This window comes from Pongo abelii, chromosome 1, assembly GCF_028885655.2.
Source record: "Pongo abelii isolate AG06213 chromosome 1, NHGRI_mPonAbe1-v2.0_pri, whole genome shotgun sequence".
Lineage (NCBI taxonomy): Eukaryota > Metazoa > Chordata > Mammalia > Primates > Hominidae > Pongo > Pongo abelii.
In genome coordinates this window covers 121,057,123-121,070,308 of record NC_071985.2, presented here as the reverse complement: position 1 = coordinate 121,070,308, position 13,186 = coordinate 121,057,123, and the positions used below count along the sequence as shown (strand labels likewise).

Here is a 13,186-nt window from a genome sequence, read left to right as displayed (position 1 = left end):
TTAATTGTGATGTTAGGGTGTCAATTTTGGATCTTTCCTGCTTTCTCTTGTGGGCATTTAGTGCTATAAATTTCCCTCTACACACTGCTTTGAATGCATCCCAGAGATTCTGGTATGTTGTGTCTTGGTTCTCGTTGGTTTCAAAGAACATCTTTATTTCTGCCTTCATTTCGTTATGTACCCAGTAGTCATTCAGGAGCAGGTTGTTCAGTTTCCATGTAGTTGAGCGGTTTTGAGTGAGATTCTTAATCCTGAGTTCTAGCTTGATTGCACTGTGATCTGAGAGATAGTTTGTTATAATTTCTGTTCTTTTACATTTATTGAGGAGAGCTTTACTTCCAAGTATATGGTCAATTTTGGAATAGGTGTGGTGTGGTGCTGAAAAAAATGTATATTCTGTTGATTTGGGGTGGAGAGTTCTGTAGATGTCTATTAGGTCTGCTTGGTGCAGAGCTGAGTTCAATTCCTGGGTATCCTTGTTGATTTTCTGTCTCGTTGATCTGTCTAATGTTGACAGTGGGGCGTTAAAGTCTCCCATTATTAATGTTTGGGAGTCTAAGTCTCTTTGTAGGTCACTCAGGACTTGCTTTATGAATCTGGGTGCTCCTGTATTGGGTGCATATATATTTAGGATAGTTAGCTCTTCTTGTTGAATTAATCCCTTTACCATTATGTAATGGCCTTCTTTGTCTCTTTTGATCTTTGTTGGTTTAAAGTCTGTTTTATCAGAGACTAGGATTGCAACCCCTGCCTTTTTTTGTTTTCCATTTGCTTGGTAGATCTTCCTCCATCCTTTTATTTTGAGCCTATGTGTGTCTCTGCACGTGAGATGGGTTTCCTGAATACAGCACACTGATGGGTCTTGAGTCTTTATCCAATTTGCCAGTCTGTGTCTTTTAATTGGAGCATTTAGTCCATTTACATTTAAAGTTAATATTGTTATGTGTGAATCTGATCCTGTCATTATGACGTTAGCTGGTTATTTTGCTCGTTAGTTGATGAAGTCCCTTCCTAGTCTCGATGGTCTTTACAATTCGGTATGATTTTGCAGTGGCTGGTACCGGTTGTGCCTTTCCATGTTTAGCGCTTCCTTCAGGAGCTCTTTTAGGGCAGGCCTGGTGGTGACAAAATCTCTTAGCATTTGCTTGTCTGTAAAGTATTTTATTTCTCCTTCACTTATGAAGCTTAGTTTGGCAGGATATGAAATTCTGGGTTGAAAATTCTTTTCTTTAAGAATGTTGAATATTGGCCCCCACTCTCTTCTGGCTTGTAGGGTTTCTGCCGAGAGATCCGCTGTTAGTCTGATGGGCTTCCCTTTGATGGTAACCCGACCTTTCTCTCTGGCTGCCCTTAACATTTTTTCCTTCATTTCAACTTTGGTGAATCTGACAATTACGTGTCTTGGAGTTGCTCTTCTCGAGGAGTATCTCTGTGGCGTTCTCTGTATTTCCTGAATCTGAATGTTGGCCTGCCTTGCTAGATTGGGGAAGTTCTCCTGGATAATATCCTGCAGAATGTTTTCCAACTTGTTTCCATTCTCCCCGTCACTTTCAGGTACACCAATCAGACGTAGATTTGGTCTTTTCACATAGTCCCACATTTCTTGGAGGCTTTGCTCATTTCTTTTTATTCTTTTTTCTTTAAACGTCCCTTCTCGCTTCATTTCATTCATTTCATCTTCCAGGGCTGATACCCTTTCTTCCATTTGATCGCATCGGCTCCTGAGGCTTCTGCATTCTTCACGTAGTTCTCGAGCCTTGGTTTTCAGCTCCATCAGCTCCTTTAAGCACTTCTCTGTATTGGTTATTCTAGTTATACATTCTTCTAAATTTTTTTCAAAGTTTTCAACTTCTTTGCCTTTGGTTTGAATATCCTCCCGTAGCTCGGAGTAATTTGATCGTCTGAAGCCTTCTTCTCTCAGCTCGTCAAAGTCATTCTCCGTCCAGCTTTGTTCCGTTGCTGGTGAGGAACTGCGTTCCTTTGGAGGAGGAGAGGTGCTCTGCATTTTAGAGTTTCCAGTTTTTCTGCTCTGTTTTTTCCCCATCTTTGTGGTTTTATCTACTTTTGGTCTTTGATGATGGTGATGTACAGATGGGTTTTTGGTGTGGATGTCCTTTCTGCTAGTTTTCCTTCTAACAGAGAGGACCCTCAGCTGCAGGTCTGTTGGAGTACCTGGCCGGCCGTGTGAGGTGTCAGTCTGCCCCTGCTGGGGGGTGCCTCCCAGTTAGGCTGCTCGGGGGTCAGGGGTCAGGGACCCACTTGAGGAGGCAGTCAGCCCGTTCTCAGATCTCCAGCTGCGTGCTGGGAGAACCACAGGGACATTTAAGTCTGCAGAGGTTACTGCTGTCTTTTTGTTTGTCTGTGCCCTGCCCCCAGAGGTGGAGCCTACAGAGGCAGGCAGGCCTCCTTGAGCTGTGGTGGGCTCCACCCAGTTCAAGCTTCCAGGCTGCTTTGTTGACCTAAGCGAGCCTGGGCAATGGCGGGCGCCCCTCCCCCAGCCTCGCTGCCGACTTGCTGTTTGGTCTCTGACTGCTGTGCTAGCAATCAGCGAGACTCCGTGGGCGTAGGACCCTCTGAGCCAGGTGCGGGCTATACTCTCCTGGGGCACCGTTTCCTAAGCCCGTCGGAAAAGCACAGTATTCGGGTGGGAGTGGCCCGATTTTCCAGGTGCCGTTTGTCACCCCTGGAAAGGGAACTCCCTGACCCCTTGCGCTTCCCGAGTGAGGCAATGCCTCGCCCCTGCTTCGGCTGGTGCACGGTGCGCTCACCCACTGACCTACGCCCACTGTCTGGCACTCCCTAGTGAGATGAACACGGTACCTCAGATGGAAATGCAGAAATCACCCGTCTTCTGCGTCGCTCGCGCTGGGAGCTGTAGACCGGAGCTGTTCCTATTCGGCCATCTTGGCTCCTCCCATTTTCAAAAATCATTTGACGATATATGTGAGGGATTTATTTCTGAACTGTCTATTTTATAAATTTTAATATGTTGTGTTTTCATTTTCATTCTGTTCAAAATACTAATTTATCCCTTTTGATTTCTTCTTTGAACTATGGATTATTTAGAAATATGTTGTTTAGTTTCTAAATATTTGGGGATTTTCTTGATCTTTCTGTTACTGGTTTCTAATTTAATTCTGTAATAGTCAGAAAACATACCTTGTATGATGTAAATTTATTCAAATTTATTGAGACTTACTTTATAATTTAGAATATGGTCTATCTTGGTAAATGTTTCGTGTGCACTTGAAAATAATGTATATTCTTTCATTGTTGGATAAAGTACAGTCATACATCACTTAACAGGGATGCGTTCGGAGAAATATATTATTAGGCAGTTAAATGAATCTCTAAGTAGTTTCTTTTTAGATACTTTTGAAAGTGATTTTTTAAATTTTATTTTTCACTTCTTTGCCAATATATAGAAATACAGTCACACATCACTTAACAATATATCTCCTAGCTGTGATCACACCACTGCAGTCCAGCCTGGGCAACAGAGTGAGACCCTGTCTCTAAAATAATTAAGTAAATAAATAACGTAAATCATTCAATTCAACCTTAGCTTATTGTAACTTTTTTACTTTATAAACTTTTTGACTCCTGTAATAACACTTAGCTTAAAACACAAACACATTGTTATCTGTTAAAAAAATATTTCCTTTCTTTATATCCTTATTCTATAAAGTTTTTTTTCTATTTTTAAAATTTTTAAATTTTTAAACATTTTTGTTAAAAACTAAGACACAAACACACATATTCACCTAGGCCTACACTGGTTCAGGATCATTAAGATGTCACTAGGCAATAGGAATTTTTCAGCTCCATTGTAATCCTATGTGACCACCATCACATATGCGGTCTAAACAATGCGGACTAAAACAATATCATGCAGTACCTGGCTGTATTCTGTAAGTGTCGATTAGATCCAATTGATTGATGGTGTTGTTTAGTTCAACTACGACCTTACTGATTTTCTGCCTGCCGGATCTGTCAGTTACTGACAAGGGTGTTGAGGGCTCCAGCTATAATAATGGATTCATCTGTTTCTCTTTGCAGTATCCATTTTTGCCTCATGTATTTTGACACTGTTGTTAGATGCATGCGCATTAAGAATTGTTATGTCTTCTTGGAGAATTGATGCCTTTATCGTTATGTAATACTCTTCTTCATACTTGATAACTTCTCTTACTCGGAAGCCTTCTTTGTCTCAGAATAATATAGCTACTGTTAACTTTCTTTTTATTAGTGTTAGCATGATATATTTTTCTTCATCTCTTTACTTTTAATCTGTGTACAGTAGTCCCCACTTACCCATGGAGGATACATTTCAGTATCCTCTGTAGATGCCTGAAACTGCGGATATAGTACCGAACCTTATATGTACTATGTTTTTTCCTGTACATACCTATAATAAAGTTTAATTTATAAATTAGTCACAGTAAGAGACTGACAGCAATACCTAATAATAGAACAATTCTAACAATATACTTTATTAAAAATTATGTGAATGTAGTTTGTCTCTCTCAATATTGTAATATTTTTCAGATACCTGTTGACTGGGCCACTGAAATTGCAAAAAGCAAAACCATGGATGGGGGGTCTACTGTATTTATATTTAAAGTGGGATTCTTATAGACAACATATAGTTGGGTCTTGTTTTTTTAGTCCATTGTGACAGTCTCTTAATTGGTGTTGGATTAATATATATCTACCGTATTTGTTACTGTTTTCTATTCATTGCCCTCCCTTGTTCTTTGTTTCTTTTTTTGCCTTCTGATTTCAATTGAACATTTTATGTTACTTCATTTTTTCTCCTCGCTTACTGTATTATACTTGTTTTTACTTTTTTTTTACTAGTTGCCCTTGAATTTGCAGTATACATTTACAACTAAGTCAAGCCCACTTTCATATAACATAGCACTTCATGGGTAGTGCAAGTACCTTGGAACAGAATATTCTTAATTACTTACACCAGTCCCTTATAACATTGCTGTCATTCATTTTACTTATCCATAAGCTATAGTCACCTAATACCTTGTTGCTGTTATTTTGAACAAACTGTATATGTTTAGATCGATAAAGGATAAGAAAAGTAAAAGTAAAGTTTCTGATCTAAGTAGTTTTCCTTCTTTTTGAAGAAATTTTCACATTTCTTGCAAGGCATGTCTGCTGGTGACAAATTCTCTCAATTTTTGTTTGAAAATGTGTGCATTTCTCCTTTATTTGGAGGATAGTGTCACTTGATACAGAGTTGTAACTTGGTTTTTTCTGGGAACACTTTAAATATTTTACTTCACTCTTCTTGCTTTCCTGGTTTCTGAAGAGAAGTCTGATGCAATTCTTATCTCTGTTCTGCTATAGGTAAGATGTTTTTCCCCCCTCTGGCTTCTTTCAGCATTTTCTCTTTGCCTTGATTTTATGCAGTCTGAAATATACCTAAGTGTAGATGTTTTGGCATTTATCTTGGTTAGTGTTCTCTGAACTTCCTGGGTCTGTGGTTTGGTGTCTATCCTCTGTTTATTTTTTAGCAGTCTTTTTTTTCTCCCAACTTGTCTCTTCGTTTGGCCCTGTCTTCAAAATGTATGTGGAAGTTAACCAATTCTTACTACCTGCACTGCTACTCCTTTGGTCAACATTCCTATCTCTTGGGTTATTTCAGTTGCCTTCCATTTCTTCCTGATTCTGCCCTTGACCTTCTCTTTTACAACCAGAGAGACCTTTTAAAAATTTCGGTGGAAACTTGACATCCTCTGCTCAAAACTGTCCAGTGGCTTCCCATGCATACCAAGTAAAAGCTGAAGTCCTTACCATGGCCTAAAAGCCTGTATTTAGCTCTCTATTTAATGTCTTACCTTCTCTTCTCCTAATGACTTCCTCATTGTCCTCCAGTTATAGTGCCCTACTTGTTCCTTATCGAAGTCACCAGGCATCTCAAGGCTTTTCTGCTTCCCTCAGATGTCTGCCCAACTCTGTTCTCTAACTGCCCATCATCTTTAGTTGTTTGCTCAAACATCACTCTTCTAGATTATAAACCTACATGCCATATGGACTATGATCTCCCCATTGCTTTTTGTTTTCTGGAACACTTTACCAGCTAACTTGTTTCTGGCAGGAGAGTGCATGATGCATTGGAGAAGATGTAAGAAAGCCAGTTGGCTGGAGTGTTGAGAATGAGAGGGAGCACCGTTGTGAAATAAAGCCAGAATGGGAGTTAGGGACCCAACTGTGCAGACCCTTGTAAGCCATGTTAACATCTTTGGTCTTTATCTTTAAGGGAAATGGGAAATCACTGAAGTATCTGAACTGGAGGGATTCGGAGGAGGTCACTAAGTGATTAAATTTGTCATTTTACAAAGTTCATTTTAGCTTCATTTTTAATATATTGGAGGGGGAAAAGATTGGATGTAGAGAGATCAGATGAGAGGCTATTATAGTGATCCAGGTGTAAGCTGATGGTAGCTTATTTAGTCTGTTATGGTTGATGGCCATACAAAAAGAATGATTCTCTGAAGAAATGTATTTATATACATCTGTGGTCAGCAATTCATAACTCCTGATTGCCAGGTTAAGATTTCCAATTTAGGGGCCGGGCACAGTGGCTCATGCCTGTAATCCCAGCACTTTGGGAGGCTGAAGTGGGGGGATCATGAGATCAGGAGTTCGAGACCAGCCTGACCAACATGGTGAAACCCTGTCTCTACTAAAAATACAAAAATTAGCCGGGCGTGGTGGCGCATGCCTGTAATCCCAGCTACTTAGGAGGCTGAGGCAAGAGAATCACTTGAACCGTGGAGGCGGAGCTTGCAGTGAGCCGAGATTGCGCCACTGCACTCCAGCCTGGGCAACAGAACAAGACTCCGTCTCAGAAAAAAAAAAAAAAAAAAAAGCGATTTCCAATTTAGAGGATCTCTTTTTGGTCCCATGGTAAGAAAGTAGAATGACTTTCCCAACGTAATTCTTCAGAATAAACCCTAGAAATTCTGTTAGTCAAATAGTTATGTATCTTTTTTGTGTGTATTTCTTAGCATTTGGCACAAAATCAAAGGTTCCTTATTAAGCCAATTATTATTTAATGGTCACTTCTAGATCCTGTTCAAACTGATTCATCTCTCATGAAGGCAGGGCTTTAACTAATTTCCTTGTTTTTCCCAACCTTCTCTCATCTGAAAAAATTAACTTGATTGGCCGGGTGCGGTGGCTCACGCCCGTAATCCCAGCACTTTGGGAGGCCGAGGCGGGCAGATCATGAGGTCAGGAGATCGAGACCATCCTGGCTAACACGGTGAAACCCCGTCTCTACTAAAAATACAAAAAATTAGCTGGGCGTGATGGCAGGTGCCTGTAGTCCCACTACTCGGGAGGCTGAGGCAGGAGAATGGCGTGAACCCGGGAGGCGGAGCTTGCAGTGAGCAGAGATAGCACCACTGCATTCAGGCTTGGGCGAAAGTGCGAGACTCCATCTCAAAAAAGAAATTAACTTGATCAGGGCTAAGATTGTTCCTCAATCAGATGTTTTCAAAACAAAGGTGTCTATATGTCGGGTGTTATTTCTCTTCACAAAATTAATAGCTCTGGGAACAAAAATTTGTGTAGAACTGTAGCACTTATGAGGATAGGAAACTCATAACACTCTGGCCATACTAAGAGAGATTTGATGCTCTTATATGAGCAAACAGATTTAATAAACGGGTTCTAATAGTTTTCTAATGTGGCAGTGTTTTTATCAACTAAAACATTGATTCTGTTCACTTTAGTTTGGGAAGGAAAAAAGCATTAAGCTTCTGTACCTAAAATATGTTATTAAATATATTGTTTACTTATCAGAAACCAGTGAGGTATCTTAGTCTAGCTTTGTTGTGTAAATAAAGAAGTTGAGTATTAATGAGGATAAATGACTTGTCTAGGCTCACACAACTTATAGATCCTGATTTTGGACCCAGATATTCCTGCAAAAGTCTCTTTGGTCTTTTTGTTGCTGTTGTTTTTTTGAGACAGTCTCGCTCTGTCGCCAGGCTGGAGCCAGTGGCGTGATCTTGGCTCACTGTAACCTCCGACCCCCTGATTCTAGTGATTCTCCTGCCTCAGCCTCCTGAGTAGCTGGGATTACAGGCACGAGCCACCACGCCCAGTTAATTTTTGTATTTTTAGTGGAGACAGGGTTTCACCATGTTGGCCAGGATGGTCTTGATCTCCTGACCTCGTGATCCACCCGCCTTGGCCTCCCAAAGTGCTGGGATTACAGGCGTGAGCCACCATGCCTGGCCAAGGCTCTTTGTTTTTGATCAGAGGTTGTTAATTTGGGTTCCCTGGTCTCCAACATTTCCCTCACTTCCAGTAGTGTATATATTCTTTTCAAATAACTGGATTTACTAGATTAAGGAATACAATAAAGTTAAGAATCAATAAATTTGATTATACTGCCTCTGATTTGGGGTTCCTAATCTGACAGTGCTTTCCATTCTTGTCTTGCATTACCTTTCCAAAATTCTTCTCAAAATATCAATAACACTCTAGTTACATTAATAAAGTAGTGATAGTAGTATTTTTTTTAAGTGGATAATTGCCAGGCACTCTCCTAAGTGCTACATATGCATTATCTAATTTGGTGTTCACAGCAACATTGCTGAACTATGTCCCTTACCTTAAGATTAGCCCTCCATCTAAATGGTCTCACCAGATTTTAAAGATTGCTTGGATTAATTGAATTACCGAATATAGTGGAAAAGGTCTTAGGCATTAGTGTTAGACGACACCTAGCTTTGAATTCAAGCTCAGCCATTTTTTTCTTTCATTCAGTAAATGTTTATTGAGCATCTACTATTTCCCAACTATTGTTCTGGGCACTAGGAATGGCATCTTTTATCTGCATTTTGAAGGGAAGATAATGTCTGCCTTGAAGGTTGCTAAAGGCTAAGAAAAAGGCACCTAAAAAGAAAAGGTTTGCTTCCTTGCCCTCCTAACTGATCTTCCTTCTCTAGTTTTTCATTCCTCTGTTGCAATCTACAGAGTACTCATAGAGCTTTCTTTTTTCTCTTCAAACTCTTGCTCAAAAGCCTTAGATGGCTTTTCTCATCTGATAGGAAAGTTTCAAGTTCATAGGATGTCATAGAGGAACTTTTATAGCCTGCTATTTAAAACCATATATGGGCCAGGCACGGTGGCTCACGCCTGTAATCCCAGCACTTTGGGAGGCCAGGGAGGGTGGATCACCTGAGGTCAGGAGTTCAAGATGAGCCTGGCCAGCACGGTAAAACCCTGCCTACTACAAATACAAAAAAATTATCCGGGCATGGTGGCACATGCCTGTAGTCCCAGCTACTTGGGAGGCTAAGGCAGAAGAATCGCTTGAACCAAGGAGGCGGAGGTTGCAGTGAGCTGAGATTGCGCAACTGCACTACAGCCTGGGCAACAAAGTGAGACTCCATCTCAAAAAAAAAAAAAAAAAAACAAAACCACATATGTACTAAGTCCTTTCCTCTCTCACCCTTTCACAGTAAATGCTCAGGCCACCTAGACTTTTTTTTAAATATAGTTTTTCTATTAGATCATCACAGAGTCTCTTGATTCTCTGCCTTTTTTTTGGAATTCCATGTCTATAACATTCTGTCTACCTACACCCCCTTCCTCTCCCTGGGCTTCAAGAAATACATACAAAGTACACAGTGAAAAATCTCTTTTCTTTCCATGTCCTGTCATTTCTCAGCTTCCTTCCCAAAGGTATTCTATGCGTATACTAGTTTATGTACATGAATGAATACAGGCAAATTGGCATGTTAAATTGTGAACCCTGAAACCAGGTTGCCAGAGTTTTAAATCGTGGCTTTTCTTCCTAGATATGTGACTTTGGGGATATTACTAGTATCTGCCTCGTAAGCTTATTGTGAGGATTTCTTACAGCACTTCCTGGCACATGGTAAGCACTCAGTAAATGTTTGCCATTACTATTGTTGTGTTGTTGTTATATAACAGCATAATATATTCAAAAGAGAGCAGCATTTAAAATCTAGAGACATAGGTTTGAATACAGCTTTCTAATTACTTTATGCTTAAGTCATTTAATCCAAGTTAAGCCTTGTATGTTTCTTTATAGTGGGGGTAATGACATATAGTTTTGGTTTTGATTACCTAAAAAATAAAAAGGAAAGAGCATTGTAAGTGACAGAATGCTATATAAAATTTAGTTGCTGTTGGTTACATGGTTTTACTTTCCCTTCAAGGAAAGGTTATAACATTTTAGCTGGATAATAGTCTAAAAAACAAAGATATCAGAAACTTAGTTATAATTATGCATTTTTACTTATAATTATTCCAAATTCATACTTTTTCATTAGCTTTGGCATGCTTTAGTTTTGGTCATATATAGTTTATGTGGCAGTGCTGTTAAGGGAATAAAGTTAGAGTGAATACCTCTATTTATGGAAATGTATCTATCAAGATTCCAGAACTGATAAACTTAGCTATACTTGGCATAATTTAGTACACCTGGCCAAATGTATCTTTTAAGGAAAAAATGTATTTTGGTCAACCTAGAAAGTATTAGTCATGGCCTTAAATTTTTTCTGCATGGTTTACAAATGTTTTGTTTGTCTGCAATGATAATAGTTATACTGAAGAATATTCACTTTACTTAAGTAGATGGTAATACATGTAAAAAGCAGTCTTTCATTTCCATTTCTCTTAGTCAAACATTTACTGGTGATGTGGTTTTGATGATTTGCTATGTTGCTAAAACAGGATACGCATTCACTGTTTTTTGACAGCTCATGGATCCAAGAGCACATGTAGTTCCTAAAGGCACATAGTATAGGATATTTTTGGATACTGTGATATTCCCCCCTTTCTTCTGGTAATTAGATGCATTCCCAGAATTAAACATTTAGGAGGAAAAGTTAAAGGAGACCATCTCTTTCTTTTAAATCATTTTAATATGAAGAATATATTTTACTTTGGAGATTTAAAGTGATTTAAAGTAACAATTTTAGTAACCTTTGGGTTTGTCTTGAAAGTATTTTCATTTCATTTGTTTCTAAAATACTTGTTTCTCTGAAGAGAGAAGATGGCTCAATCTGATGACATACATAACCTTCATGACTGACAGTTTAAACTGAAATCAATAAAGGGAGAATAGTTTTTAAATGCATTGAGACAAAGCATACAGGAAAGGTATAATTTTGTATAATCTTTTGTTGAAGTCTTCAAAACAGTAAAAGTGTTATTTGCCTCATGGCATGAAAATTCATGGTAAACAAAGCTATTATATTTGAATTTCACAAAAATGTTTACTTTCTTAGTTATCTTTCAGAAAAAAATTCAGAATGATGACTCTTCTCAAATTAAGTATTTATACTAATACCTGCAAAAACTGTCATTTAGGGATTATTTGTACAGTTTTATGTGGCAACACTCAGCCATGCAACGTGTGCATATATTAGTTTCCATATGTAAAATCTGGAATTACTGAAACAATCTGTCTTAGACTTTTTTTGATAAAGAATTAGATTAAAAACTCCTTATTTATAACAACATGGTAGTCATTGAATGTAAGAACTCAGATCACATTGCAGATATTCTAAAAATAGAATGTAAATTAGGTTTTAACACTAATTCTGAGATTATTATATGTGGCAAATAATTTGAATGATATTCAACAGTCTAGGTAATCAAATCACAGAGATTTAAAAAAAAAGCATTGATTTGCATTTGTGATCAGTATTGCTTAGGAAAAATGTCCGATACTATAAGAGTATATAAGGTTTTGACTCAAAGGGGTCAGGGAAGGATATCTTAATGGAATTGATACTTGTGCTCAGATCCAAGGAAAAGAGCAGGCATTATTAACTAAGTGGAGAAGGAAGAAGTCATTGCAGGCAAAGGGAATAGCTTCTGCAAAAGCCCTGTGGCAGAAGGGAGCATATCAGGTTTAAGAAACTGAAAGATGGCCAGTGTGGCTGTCATAGAGAGTAAACAGGGATATGGAGCAAGATAGGGATATGGAGCAAGATGAAGTGGATACAGGCCAAATCATTAGGAGCTTTGAGAACTTGGAGTTTAATCTTTACCCTATGAGCAAAAGGAAATCATTTAATTTTCTGTTTTGAAAAGATCATTCTGGCTGCAATGTAGAGGAACTCAAGTGAGCAACAATGGACTAGTTAAGAGGCTATTTCAGTATAGTCCCAGGAGGTTGCTTAGACTAGAGTCATGTAGTGGAAAAGAAAAGGAACTGACAGATTCTTTGCCTGGAGGGTAGTGGGTCTTTGCCCAGGTGATTCTGACACTCCTACCCTCCTCTCCTGTTTCTCCACTCTTTAAAAAAATGGTGATAGAAAATACAAAGTAGTATTCTGTGATTAAATTATCACACTTTTATTATAGATTATATTCTTGATAACAAACTAATATTCATAATTTTATGTTGAGAATATTATAAAGAAATGTTTTCATCAAATGTAGGTTCATGGCTGGGCACGGTGGCTCACTCCTGTAATATCAGCACTTTGGGAGGCCGAGGCGGCTGGATCACTTGACGTCAGGAGTTCGAGACCAGCCTGGCTAACATGGTGAAACCTGTCTCTACTAAAAATACAGATTAGCTGGGCGTGGTGGCCCGCACCTGTAATTGCAGCTACTCGGGAGGCTGAGGCAGGAGAATTGCTTGAACCTGGGAGGCGGAGGTTGCAGTGAGCCAAGATCGCGCCATCACACTCCAGCCTGGGCGACAAGAGCAAGACTCCGTTTCAAAAAAAAAAAAAAAAAAAATGTGGGTTCATGACTTCTCACTGTGAAGATGTGCATATTGGCCATTTAAGATTTTTTAAATGAAGGTCCCTTTTACAACTGGAAACCTAAAGGAACAGTATCAAGGAACTGACATAAGACATGCTCAAAGGCTAAAAAGTAAGTGAAAGCTAGAATCAGCACTCAGAGCCTATTTTTGTCTTGATGGCACCTACTGAACCAGCTAAACCTGGGCTTATGGTTTCATTGCCTTCACAGACATAGAGGATAGGAGACTAAGCTCAGTCTATGAGAAGACCCTACCGAGTGTCTGTGCACTCCTCCCCACCCCTACTTCTGCCAACTCCAAGGAAACTGGACTGTCGCAAATGTTGGCACTAAGTTGAAGTGGTGGTGCAGGTTTGGGGGTTGTTATTCTTTGACATTTTATAGTTGCAACCTAGCC

General features: G+C 39.1%; 1 protein-coding gene across 8 annotated transcripts in view; it reads left to right on the top strand.

Annotated features, from left to right (window-relative positions):
* Positions 1 to 13,186, top strand: part of RAP1A (RAP1A, member of RAS oncogene family) — a 100,600-nt gene that overhangs the window by 42,471 nt on the left and 44,943 nt on the right. For 2 of the 8 annotated variants that reach the window (XM_063728220.1, XM_063728219.1), the window contains 2 exons: positions 9,837 to 9,916; positions 12,457 to 12,900. The exons of 4 other annotated variants lie outside the window; for them this stretch is intronic. The gene's annotated coding sequence lies outside the window, so the exon portion shown is untranslated. The remainder of the gene's footprint in view (positions 1 to 9,836; positions 9,917 to 12,456; positions 12,901 to 13,186) is intronic. 2 more of the 8 variants (XM_063728216.1, XM_054529537.1) reach the window with 1 other exon arrangement.